At 34.9% G+C, this 12,013-nt stretch overlaps 1 long non-coding RNA gene across 1 annotated transcript in view; it reads right to left on the bottom strand.

Moving 5' to 3' along the window:
* LOC104651246 (uncharacterized) overlaps window positions 1-12,013 on the bottom strand; it is a 99,599-nt gene that overhangs the window by 66,056 nt on the left and 21,530 nt on the right. Inside the window, exons 3-5 of the long non-coding RNA XR_744740.3 lie at window positions 5,589-5,658; window positions 5,222-5,291; window positions 5,028-5,129 (exon numbers count right to left, since the gene is read on the bottom strand). This is a non-coding gene — a long non-coding RNA (uncharacterized LOC104651246). The remainder of the gene's footprint in view (window positions 1-5,027; window positions 5,130-5,221; window positions 5,292-5,588; window positions 5,659-12,013) is intronic.

Genomic DNA, 12,013 nt, shown 5'->3' with positions numbered 1-12,013 from the left:
GAGTCTCTGCCGGGTTTTGTTATCAGGATGATGTTTGTCTCGTAAAATGATTTGGGAAGGATTCCCTCTTTTTGGATTGTCTGGAATAGTTTCAGAAGGAATGGTATCAGCTCCTCTTTGTATGTCTGGTAGAATTCGGCTGTGAACCCATCTGGACCTGGGCTTTTTTTGGGTGCTAGGCTCTTTATTGCTGCCTCGACTTCAGACCATGTTATTGGTCTATTCAGGGTTTTGGCTTCTTCCAGGTTTAGGCTTGGGAGGTTGCAGGTGTCCAGGAATTTATCCATTTCTTCCAAGTTTACTAGTTTATGTGCATAGAGTTGTTTGTAATAATCTCTGATGATGGTTTGGATTTCTGTGGAATCTGTGGTGATATCCCCTTTATCATTTTTTATTGCATCAATTTGGTTATTCTCTCTTTTCTTTTTTATTAATCTGGCTAGTGGTCTGTCTATTTTGTTGATCTTTTCAAAAAAACAGCTCCTGGATTTATTGATTTTTTGAAGAGTTTTTTGTGTCTCTATTTCCTTCAGTTCTGCTCTGATCTTAGTTATTTCCTGTCTTCTGCTAGGTTTTGAGTTTTTTTTTTTTATCTTCCTCCTCTAGCTCTTTCAATTTTGATGATAGGGTGTCAATTTTAGATCTCTCCTTTCTTCTCATGTGGGCACTCATTGCTATATATTTTCCTCTAGAGACTGCTTTAAATGTGTCCCCAAGATTCTGGTATGTTGTGTCTTCGTTCTCATTGGTTAGTTAGAACTGTCTCAGCAATGGTGGCCCCACCTCTGTTAAGGCTGACTCTCTCTGTTGTGGCAGGTTGCCTCAGCAATGGTGGGTTGCCTGGGCAACAGGGGCCTGCCTCCGTAGCTGTGGAGAGTCTCAGTAATGGCGGAAGCCCCTCCCCCGTGGAGCCCGACCATCCCCATTCAGCTGTGCTTGGTTTGTAGGGCTCAACCCAGAGGGTTTCCAATTACTGTTTTTGTTTTCATTGTTGTTGGGAGTGGAGGGGTGGGACCAGCCGAGCCTGATCACCTGGCTCCCTGACTCAGAGTCTTTTCTTTTAAGTTGAATGACCGCGCGTTCCAGTCGCTTGTTGAAAAGGCTCCGGGATCTCCCGTGCTGCGACTCACGGAGTCGGCTCGAACTGCGGCGCCGGCTCCTGGCGGATTTTTTGCCTAGGAATCTCCTGGCCTGGCTCGCTATTTCAGATGAATGGGCAACTCTGCCGTCTCAGGGCTCTGATCGCCAGCTAAGAGGGCTCCCAGACCAGTGGCTTTTGTAGGGAGAACCGCAGCAACAGGGCGTGGTCACAGCAGCCGGGCAGGCGGAATCAGCCCCACGGGGGCCAAAACAGCCGCACCGGCTGGGACTGCGGACGCTGGCGACCCCTCTGCCTGGGTATCTCCTGGTCTGTGGGCAATAAGAGTTCATCTGGAAATGCGGTGTCCACTCACCCTCTGCACTTTCAGTGGGAGCTGAAGTCCTGAGCTGTTCTTAGGCGGCCATCTTCCCAGCATTCTCATGTTTCTTTTTTAAAAAGTTGTTTGGTTTTAGCTATTGTAATTAGATCAATGATCAATACCAAATTATATTTTTTGTATAATACAAAACAGGGGGTTAAAATTCCCATTTTTGCCCACATAGATATCCAGTGACTATAGAAGCATTTGTTTAAAAAAAAAAAAAGCTTTCCTCTCCCACTGGACTATTTTGGCAACTTCTTAGAAAAAAATTTTGTATGCGACAATTGGTATATAATTTCTGGGTTCTCTTCTGTTCATTTTTATTTCTGTCATTTTTAAAGCTAAGTCCACATTGCAGTAGCTATTGTAATTTATAGTTGGTCTGATGTTAGATAGCCTTCTAGCTTTTTAGTGATTTTTAAGGTTGCAGAGGATATTCTATGATGCTTTAAATCTTATATAAATCTAAGAATATGCTTGTATCAGTTTTAATAGGTTGTATTTTGCCAGAAATTTGTCCATTGTGGCTAAGTGCTATTGGCACAAAGGTGTTCATAATATTGTTTCAGTATCTTTTTAATGCAGGCGTCCCCAAACTACGGCCCCCTGAGGCCATTTAGCCCACCCGCCCAAGGCGCTCACCCCCACTCCGCCCCGCTGCTGCACTTCAGGAAGGGGCATCTCTTTCATTGGTGGTCAGTGAGAGGAGCACAGTATGTGGCAGCCCTCCAAGGGTCTGAGGGACAGTGAACTGGCCCCCTGTGTGAAAAGTTTGGGAACGCCTTTTTTAATGTCTGCAGTATCTGTCTGATAACACCTCTTTTGTTCTTCATATTGGTGGCTTCTGTTGTCTCTCTTATTTTCTTCATCTATCCTGTTTTAAGGTCATCAGTTTTTTGTTTTTTTTTTTTTGAGACGGAGTTTCGCTCTTGTTACCCAGGCTGGAGTGCAATGGTGCCATCTCGGCTCACCGCAACCTCCGCCTCCTGGGCTCAGGCAATTCTCCTGCCTCAACCTCCTAAGCAGCTGGGATTACAGGCATGCACCACCACGCCCAGCTAGTTTTTTTGTATTTTTAGTAGAGATGGGGTTTCACCATGTTGACCAGGATGGTCTCGATCTTTCGACCTCGTGATCCACCCGCCTCGGCCTCCCAAAGTGCTGGGATTACAGGCTTGAGCCACCGCGCCCGGCCAGGTCATCAGTTTTGTTGGTCTTTTTGCATAAAACCAGGTTTTGACTTTAATTTTGTTTCATTATCTAAATTTTTGACATGTTAAAGATCTTATTTTATTTTCTCCTTTTCTGTACTTATTTTAGATTTACTTTGTTCTCCTTTAACCTTTAAATGCAGATTAGTGAATTTATCTTTTTAATTATAAAGACAAACTTATCTTTTATAAGATAAACAAAAGATTAGTGAATTTATCTTTTTAAAGGTAATTATAAAAATAAAACCAAAAATGTCCTTTGAAGCACTAAATTAGCTGCGTATCATAAACTTTGATATTTATTTTCATTATCATTCAGGTCAAGCTATTCCTAATTTCCCTTCTACTTTCTCCTTAGATCCAGGGATTGTTTAGAGATTTATTATTTAAATTCTCAAGTGTTTCATATTTACTAGCTCTCATCTCAGTATTGTTTAATTCTATAGTGGTTAGAATGTATGTTTGATTCCAGTCATTTTAATTACTATTTAGAAGGTAACATGCTTAATCCATAATAAATATGACAGATATATTTAAAAGCGTGAATTCTACAGTTGTTGGGTGTGGTACTCCATAAATATTAGTAATATAATTATTGTTATAATGTTGCTCAGGCAATATACATATTTGCTCTTTTTTGTGTGTAGTTTGTTGATTTTGATAATAATTCAGGTAGTCTTGGGGTCACCAAAAACCCTCCAAAGATCCATTCACTAAGCTTGCAAGATAGAACAGTGAGTTTTAATATAGAAGCGTATGAAAGTGTACTAATAAGGATTCATTTTTCATGGTTAAAATTAAGCTTTAATTTATCAAACTTAATCAAGTTACTACCCTGAAATAGTTACTATAATACTACTCCATTTATAAGCATCATATGTATCTAAGCCAAGTTTTTCTTTATATACAAAGAACAAAACAACATATTGTAACAGACTGAATGCAGAAGCTGATATGAGAATTCATTCATCCTTTATTAAATTATATAATATATTTGAAAAAAACACAAAACAATACCAAATATCTGATTTTCTTTTCTGAACAAATAGTTATGTTTTTGTAATAATATGGTATTTATTTAGCATGCAAGAATTTGTGTTTTAATTAAATGATATATTAATTAATTAATATTAAACTTTTACTCTTATTTCATAAAATGTTAACATTAGTACATATAACCTAATGAAGAAAAGATTTAAGTATGTAAATGGTTTCTGAGACCAAAATCTGTGAAGATAAATGGTCAAATTTTTCTAGCAATTTATGAGAAGAATGTTAAATTGTCCTACAGTGACTTTGATAGGCATATACATATTTATGACTATTATGATTTTCTGATGAATTGACTGTTAAGTTGTGAAATGGTTCTCTTTGTTTTTGTCATAGTCTGCCCGGATGTATATTTTATCTGATATCAATTTAACCACCCTAGCCTTCTTATTGCTTGCTATTTGAATGATTTTTAAAATTAATTTGTTTTGTTTTTATATGTAATCTTTGTCTTTAAATTGTATCTCATATTGGAAGTTTTTAAACATACACAAACAATATATGTTTTGAACATATGCTATAATTATTAAGAAGGACAAGTTAGAGTTGACCGTTATTTGTATTCTGCCTGATTTTTATGATTATTCCTTACTGTTTTTCTTGTTCTTATTTCTTTGATTGTGTGAATATTGCTTAGAATAAATGTTTAAGGCATTTATTGGCTTCTTAGCTAGGCAAATAGTTCTGTAGGAGCCACTAATCATATGTGGTCACTGAGAACTTAAAATGTGGCTATTGTGACTGAGGTATTGAATTTTTAGCTTTATTTAATTTTAATTTTAAACATTTATATGTATTAAACTTGTTTGTTATAAGGGTAAAATACAAACTAAATTTCAAAAATTAATTACAAAATAATTTTACTCAGCACAATATTTATTTATATTTACCCCCAGATTACCTCAGTATTTACACTTACACCCCAATTCTTCTTGCCTGGAGATCAGAGTTTCTTTTTGTTATCATTTTCCTTTAGCCTAAAGAACTTTATCATTCTTGTTCAATAATTTGAGGGGGAGCTGACAAATTATTTTGATTTTCTTTTCATTGACGTTATTGTGTCACCTTCATTCTTGAAGTATAATTTTGCTAAATATGTAATTCTGGGTTAACTTTTTTTTGAAAATCACTTTAAAAATGTCATTTAATGGAGGGCTCACCAGTCTTCTTTGTGTATTGCTGCTACTTCTCTTAGCTCACTAAGCTTCAAGTATGGCCATTAGAATTCCTCTCCATGGGTCTCTGACATCCTTAGAACTTCCAAAGTTGTTGGGGGTGGCAGATTATCTTGCCATCTTGCCACAATATTCCTTGACGTGGTGATCTTCTGGACCTATCAAAAGAACAAAGTCTGCTATTGCTGAATTTCATGCATTAACCAGTGCACATCCAGAAGAGTTGTAAACTGAAAACATTCTGTGATATAGATGTGCATCGACACAGGGAAAAAGTCGTTAAATATGCAGTATCAGCTGGTGAGAAAGGAATATGAATTACCTTGCAATCTTGGGTTGCTTCCCAATGTCATCAGCTTTGTTAATTATCCACATAGGAAGAGGTAGTTTTTCTGGCAATGAGACAAGCAAATTGTAAATTACATGGCACTTGTGCTTGCTTTCCTTTGTTGACATTCCTCAGCTTAAAGCCTTGTTGGTTTGACATTTTCTAAACATTAGAATATCTACTCTCCATACTGCTGTCTTCATATGGAGGTAGAATATTTTATCCTAGTTCTCAATTATTTCCGGATTAATTCTCTTTAACAAATCTGCATTTAAAGTGTATTAGTTTGTTTTCACACTGCTGATAAAGACATACACAAGACTGGTTAATTTATAAAGAAAAAGAAGATTAATGGACTCACAGTTCCACGTGGCTGGGGAAGCCTTGCAATCATGGCTGAAGGTGAAAGGCATGTTTTTCATGGCTGCAGGCTAGAGAGAATGAGAACCAAGTGAAAGGGGTTTTCTGTTATAAAACCATCAGATCTTGTGAGACTTACTCACTAGGATGAGAACAATATAGGGGAAACTGCCGCCATGATTCAATTATATCGCCCAGGTCCTTCCCAGAACAAGTGGGAATTATGGGAGCTACAATTCAAGATGAGCTTCCTGTGGGGACACAGCCAAACCATATCACCGAGCTATAGCTTGTGCAGGTGTTAGGGAACTCTTGGAAGTGGAATCTGGGATAGCTCTAAAGGCACATAACATTATGTTCTCAGAGTACCTAATTTGTTAATCACTAAAGAAGTTGTGACTTCTCATCGATTTTTTTCAGGGAAGTTCACAAACAAAGGCAACAACCTATACAAACATCGTCACCTCCCTCTTTTCAGGACTCAGTCTGAGAGAGAGAAGGAAACTGATAATGGAAGCAGAGGAATCTATTGAAGACAGATGAGAAAGGAAGATAAGAATTCTGTGAAAGGGAAAGTGTCTTTAATGCTGGCATTGTCTTTTTCAGTTATCTCAGTTTTTTTTTCTGGTTATTCAAATTATTTTTTATAATGATATTCATCTCATAAGTGTCAGTATTTCATTGGCTTGGGAAAAGCTTCTGCAAACACATTCATTCATCCAAATCAAAAGAAGTATTCTTAACCACTACAAGAGTGGATTCTCATATACACATTTCAGATATGACATAAAATATGAGCTCTTTAAGAGAAAGACTTCAAGGCAGCATTCATGGCATACCATATTTTCCAACCACGTAGTGATCCCTGTGGGATTTTAGAGCCCACATGTTCCATGCTTATTCAGTAGTAATACTTGGATTTAGAGAAGTTTTTCAGATCCATATTCCCAAAGAGCAGAGCACTTGGAGGGTCTTTTACTTAATTATTGTATAAACATAAATTTTCAGCTGCTCCATTTAATTTGGGAACTGCTAGACCTCCTGTCCTTGTCAACTGGCATGTAGAAATATAACTGAAAACAAAATATCCTGTGAACTCAGAAAATCTCCCTACAAAGTTAGAAAAGAAAGGAAACAGTTTCACCAGTGAATAATTCAACCAGGATGTGATGAACACCACAGACAATCTTCTAGGAAACTGCAAAGACAGAAAGAAATCTACCCTTTTATATAGCCAATTAGACACAACCCATTAGATGTTCTCAAGATAAATAATAATTAGCCCTCAAGAAAGAAGACTTGACAGCATAATTTGTCATCTATAGTTCATCTTAGATTCACTTTTTCTTGGAATTTCTTTGGTTACCCAGGCTCTTTGTTGGTTCCATATAAATTTTAAGATTGCTTTTACTAATTCTGTGAAAAATGATGTTGGTAATTGATAGGAATTGCACTGAATATGTAGATTGATTTTGGCAATATGGTCATTTAAATGATACTAATTCTTCCAGTCCATGAGCATGAAATGTTTTTTTGTTTGTTTGTGTCTTCTGTGATTTCTTCCATCAGTGTTTTGTAGTTCTTCTTTTAGAGATCTTTTACTTTCTTGGCTAAATGTATTCCTAGATAATACGTGTGTCTGTTGGCTGTTGTAAATGGGATTGAGTTCTTGACTTGATTATCAGCTTGTTATTGGTGTATAGAAATGCTATTGATTTTTGTATGTTGATTTGGTATCCTGAAAGTTTCCTAAAGTCATATATCAGTATTTTGGAGGACTCTTTACGGTTTTCTAGTAACAAGGTCGCATTGTCAGTGAACAGAAATAATTTTACTTTCTCTTTTCCAAATTGAATGCCTTTTATTTCTTGATCTTGCTTGAGTGCTTTGGCTGGGACTTCTAGTACTATGTTGAATAGGAGTGGTGAAAGTGGGCGTTCTTGTCTTGTTCCAGTTCTTAAGAGGAATGTTTTCAACTTTTTCCAATTCAGTATGATGTTGGCTAGGGGTTTGTCATGCATGGTTTTTATTATTTTGAGGTATGTTCCTTCAATGACTAGATTTTTTGAGCATTATTTATCATAAATGAATCTTGGATTTTATGAAATGCCATTCTGTGTCTATTGAGATTATGATACGGCTTTTGTTTAAAATTTTGTTGATGTGGTTAGCCACATTTATTGATTTTTGTATATTGAATCATCCTTTCATAAATCTGCTTTAACATTCTTGTTTGCAAGTTTCAGTCTCTGAGTCATCTTAGGTTTTGCATCATTGACTTTTAACTTTACCTTTTATTTTTTATTGTTATGTAGGAATTTTGCTTAATAAATCCTTTCTTATTTTTGTGTTTAAAAGTTTTGATTTTCAGATTTAAGTTTTTTATTAGATAAAATAACCAGGTAAGGGTAAACAACTCAGATAAAGGTTTTACTTCTAAATATGATGTAAGAAGGGTTATAATTTATAACTTTGTTAACTAATTTCCCCATTACCAGTTTTTAAATAATTCATTTATTTTATGTTTATGAAACAGCTACTGTCCCATATCAGGTTTATACCTTATATATTCAGTAAATGTGGTCTCTTATCTATTCTGTTGCAAGACCACAGGGGGTTAATTACCACAATTTAAATGTAGTTTTGATACATGCACATCTTGTTCACCTTTCAAAATTGCTTAGCCCTTCTCGAATAAATATGCTAAGAAGTTTTATTGGAATTGTGTAAATTTTTTTACTTCTTTTGAAAATTGTGTAGTGTTATGAAATAAGTATGCTAATCTGTGAACATGCCATATTTAGCCATTAAATAGGTCCTTTTTACATCTTTAATAAAGTGTGTATATTTTCTTTCTTTTTTTTTTTTTTTTCAATTGTGCTTTAGTTTCTGGGGTACATGTGCAGATCATGCAGGATTGTTGCATAGGTACGTACATGGCAAGGTTGTTTGCTGCCTCCATCCCCCCATCACCACCTATATCTGGTATTTCTCCCCTCATTATCCCTCCCCACCCTCCCAACCCCCACACATTAATAACTTCGAAGTACTCTTAGATCTATTCATAGATAACACATTTATTAACCCTTCAAAATGGAGTTTTTAAAATTCCAATTCATTTTCTAATTATTTTTATTCATATAGAGGGATTTTTAAATTTGTTGCTTGTGCTATTTTCTTGCACCTCTTTAGTTCATATAGCATGTAAGGTCTCTTCTCTTGTAAATGGAGATAATTATGTTATCTGTAAAGTATGAAGTGTACTAGTTTGCTAGGACTGCTGTAATAAAGTACCTAAGACTGGGTGGCTTCAGTAACAACGATACTTTTTCTCACAGTTTTGGAGGCTAGAAGTAAAAAGAAAGGTCTCAAAAAGTTCATTTCTTTTGTGGCCTCTCCCTCTTTGGCTTGTAGGTGGCTATCTTTTTTATCCTGTGTTTCCATCCCATGATCTTTGTGCTATTCATGTCTATATCTTAATTTCCTCTTCATAAAAGAACACAATTTATATTGGATTAGGGTCCTACCTAATAACTGCATTTTAATCTGGTTACTTCTTTAAAGACCATATCTTCACATACAGTCATAATTTGAAGAGTTAGGAATCAAATTTTAGTGGAACACAATTCAGCCCATAATAGACGGTATCTACTCAGTGTTTATTTCCTAGCTTTTTTTTGTTATGGTATGCTAGTCCATTAGTTGAACAAAACTGGAAGTACCTTGCTACCCAACTTCAAACTATACTACAGGGATACAGTAACCAAAACAGCATGGTATTAGTACTAAAACAGACATATAGACCAATGAATGGAACAGCAAAGGGAGACCAGAAATAAGGTGACATATGTACAACTATCTGATCATTGACAACCCTGACAAAAACAAGTAATGGGTAAAAGATTCCCAATTCAATAAATGGTGCTGGGATAACTGACTAGTATTTATGCAGAAGATTGAAACTGGACTTCTTTCTTAAACTATATACAAAATTGTCTTTAATCATTAAAGACATTAAAACCCCAAATTGTCTTTAAATCATTAAAGATGTAAAGCCCAAAACTATAAAAACCCTGAAAGACAACCTAGGCAATACCATTCTGGACATAGTAACAGGCAAAGATTTCATGATGAAGACACCAAAAGCAATTGCAACAAAAGTCAAACTTGACAAATGGGACCTAATTCAAGTAAAGAGCTTCTGCACAGCAAAATAAACTATCAACAGAGTGAACAAACAACCTACATAATGGGAGAACACTTTTGTAAACTGTATATCCAACAGAGGTCTAATATCCGGCATCTATAAGAAACAAACAAATTTACATGAAAAAAGAACCCTATTAAAAAGTGGGTAAAGGACATGAACAGACCTTATTCAAAAGAAGACATGTGGCCAATAAGAATATGTAAAAAATTTTAGCATCACTAATTTTTAGAGAAATGCAAATGAAAACCAAAATGAGTTACCATCTCCCACCAGTCAGAATGGCAATTATTAAAAAGTGAAAAAAAAAAAAAAAACATGCTGACAAGGTTTTGGAGAAAAAGGAATGTTTACACACTGTTGGTGGGAGTGTAAATTAGTTCAACCATTGTGGAAGACAGTGTGGCAATTCCTTAAAGAGCCAAAACCAGAAATACTATTCAACCTAGGAATGGTATTAGTGGGTATGTACCCAAAAGAATATAAATCACTCTATTATAAAGACACATGCTCATATATGTTTATTGCAGCACTATTCACAATAGCAAACACACAGGATCAATCTAAATGCCCCTCAAGGGTAAATTGGATAAAGAAAATGTGGTACAGATACACCATCCAATCAATGCTCTGTAGACATAAAATAAATAACAAGTTTATGTCTTTTGTGGGAACACGGATGTAGCTGGAGGCAATTATCCTTACTATACTAATGCAGGAACAGAAAACCAAATACCCCATTTTCTTACTTATAAGTGGAAGCTAAATTATGAGAACACATGGACACATAGAAAGGAACAACACACACTGGAACTTACCAAAGGATGATGAGTGTGAGGGAGGAGAGGCTCAGAAAAAATAACTAATGGGTTTTAGGATTAATGCTTGGACAACAAAATAATCTATACAACAGTCCCCCATGATACAGGTTTATCTATGTAAGAAACCTGCACATTTACCCCTGAACTTAAACGTTGAAAACCAAACAAATAAAAAAGGCAGTAGATCAATGCAGTATGCAATTTGGCAAGTTTGAAGAATTACTGGAATGAGATTATTAGGAGTGAGTGGGAAAGGTAAAGATGTGGAAAGGATAATGGGGATGGTCTGAAATATGAATTGTGGAAGGCAAATTATTCATTAGATAAAGCCAGTAAGACCTAGGGAATGATCTTTGGGATGTGTGACCAAAGCAGAATAATAATAATATTATTAGAAGATAAAAATTCCTTAGGAATATATGTTTATATTATTTTGTCAGTTTTTCTTGACAATTTTTAGTAGTGATTTATCAACCCAGATGGTATGTACATTTTTAAAACTCTTGATACCTGCTTTTAAATGTTGTGAAAATTTACATTCTCTATGCAGCTATGAATATAATTATTCATATATTATATAGTTGACTTTAGGTATTATTTTAATTATTTTCTATTTAAGAGATTATAATACCTCAATATTTTAATAAACATTTCTGTGTACACATGGACATCCAGAATGGAATAATAAACACTGGAGACTTGGAAAGGTGGGCAGATGGAAGGGGTGTTGGATAAGAAACTACCTCTGGGGTACAACGTTCACTATTTGGTAATGATTATGCTAAAAGTTGAGACTACATAACTATGCAATATATCTATATAACAAAATGTTTTTGTATCCCCTATATATACAAAACAAAATTTAAAGTAACAAAACATACACAAAGAAAACTATAACAATAGACACTTTTATTTAGTGATGAGTAAAATTTTATTGTATGTTGTTTATATATTTCATTTGCTAATTTCTAATGAAGTACAAGGATTTTATGACACATATTCTTAAACATTTGAAACCTTTATGAAGTAATGATCTATAATAAAAGTTCGCTGTACCAAAAATATTTTATTCACTATCATGTCATTTTGGATCCTACTTTCCCAGAAAAAAATAAATTCTTCATTTTACAATAAATGGGTTATTTTCCCTCAGAGTGAGATTTATAATAAAAGCAGAGTAATAATAATAAATATCATAGAATAAGGGTGAAAGTTAAAAAAAGAAATGAGATGCAAACTTCCTTAAGTTTATGTAAGTTTATGGTTACAAAGACATGACAAATTATCCACTATCAAGGGTAAGGATAATTTGGATCAAAATTTCATTTTGTTGTGCTTTCAATCTTATGGAATTTTAAAATAAGGCTTTAAATTTAGAAATTATGATTATTACATAGA

This window comes from Saimiri boliviensis, chromosome 16, assembly GCF_048565385.1.
Source record: "Saimiri boliviensis isolate mSaiBol1 chromosome 16, mSaiBol1.pri, whole genome shotgun sequence".
NCBI classification, from domain to species: domain Eukaryota; kingdom Metazoa; phylum Chordata; class Mammalia; order Primates; family Cebidae; genus Saimiri; species Saimiri boliviensis.
Note: the sequence above shows the minus strand (reverse complement) of the source record. Positions and strands in the feature narration are given on the sequence as shown.